The sequence below is a fragment of the Sapajus apella genome, unplaced genomic scaffold, assembly GCF_009761245.1.
Source record: "Sapajus apella isolate SASKATOON/1434 unplaced genomic scaffold, GSC_monkey_1.0 scaffold9386, whole genome shotgun sequence".
NCBI classification, from domain to species: Eukaryota; Metazoa; Chordata; class Mammalia; order Primates; family Cebidae; genus Sapajus; species Sapajus apella.
This window is the reverse complement of record NW_022446307.1, coordinates 1,115-2,471: the sequence shown is the minus strand read 5'-3', so window position 1 is coordinate 2,471 and position 1,357 is coordinate 1,115. Positions and strand designations below refer to the sequence as shown.

Here is a 1,357-nt window from a genome sequence, read left to right as displayed (position 1 = left end):
CCTGGCTCGGGCTCAGGCGGCCGCACACCGGGTGGGTGTTGAGCGCCATGAGCCGGGTCAGCGGCGGCGCGTCTGGGCAGGTCCCGGTCGGGTGTGCGGCGGCGCGGGCGGCGGCGGCTGCCTCAGCAGAGCCAGGTGCGCCTCCAGCGCCAGCTGCAGGTCCAGGATGTAGTCATGTGGTCGATAACGTGCTGCAGGATCTCCACTTTGCCGACTTTCTTGTTGGGTGGGATGGTGGGCACCAGCCTCCGCAGGCGGCTGTAGCAGTCGTTCATATCGCACTGCAGGCACAGCGCCGGCTCGTCGCTGCCAGCTCCCCGCCGGCGCAACCCGAAGGCGGCTTGCGGCCCGAGGGGCGCGCCGGGCTCACCGCCTTCATCGCGCGCTCCCTGCACCCTGCGCGAGCGGATCCGCCAGGGCGAGCGACGGAGGCGGGCGGGCAAGCTCCGGGCCCCGTCCGCGGCCGGCTCCGCTCCCTCTGCCTTCGTGCCCGGCGCGCTCGGGGCACCGCGACGCTCCCGAGCCCAACAATTGACCGGAGGGGCGCTCCGGGTTTTGCGAGGGGATCTCTGCTTGGCGGGCGACGCTCAGCCCGAACCAAAGGCAAGGAGAAGCAAAAGCACGGGAAGAAGAGTGGCCCGCCCGGGTCCCGCAGTCACTCCCTTCGGGGCTCCCACTAAGACCGGCTGCGGCTCCCACGCTCCCCTAGCCCGGGATCGCCCCTGTCCCGGCACTACTCACAACCGCGCCTCCTCCACTATGCTTTTTTTTTTTTTTTTTTCAGTTGAAGTCTCACTCTTGTAGCCCAGGGTAGAGGGCGATGGTGCAATCTCGGCTCACGACAACCTCCGCCCCCTGGTTCAAGCAATTCTCCTGCCTCAGCCTCCTAAGTAGCTGGGATTACGGGTATCTGCCACCATGCCCAGCTAATTTTTGTAGTTTTAGTAGAGATAGGTTTTCACCAGAGTTCAGCCTATCATGGACACTTTCTTCATTTTGAGGCAGAATCTCACTCTGTCACCCAGGCTGGAGTGCAGTGGCACCATCTCGGCTCCCTGCAACCGGGTTCAAGCGATTCTCCCCCTTAGCCTCTTGAGTAGCTGGAATTACAGGCATGCATCCCCACACCCAGCTGATATTTGTATTTTTAGTAGACGCAGGGTTCACCGTGTTGGCCAAGCTTGTCTTGAACTCCTGACCTCAGGTGATTCACCACCCTTCACCGCGGCCTCCCAAAGTGCTGGGATGACAGGCATGTGCCACCACGCTGAGTCCCATGTGGTGATTTCTAAGTAGAGAACTGAGGGAGTAAGGAGCCAGCTGGTGGGTGTCTCTGGCATTTGCTGAGGAGAGCATG

The 1,357-nt window shown here is 62.6% G+C and overlaps 1 pseudogene; it reads right to left on the bottom strand.

The window, feature by feature from the left end:
- Positions 1 to 28: 28 nt before the first annotated feature.
- On the bottom strand, positions 29 to 379 carry LOC116548300 (annotated as a pseudogene).
- Positions 380 to 1,357: the final 978 nt, after the last annotated feature.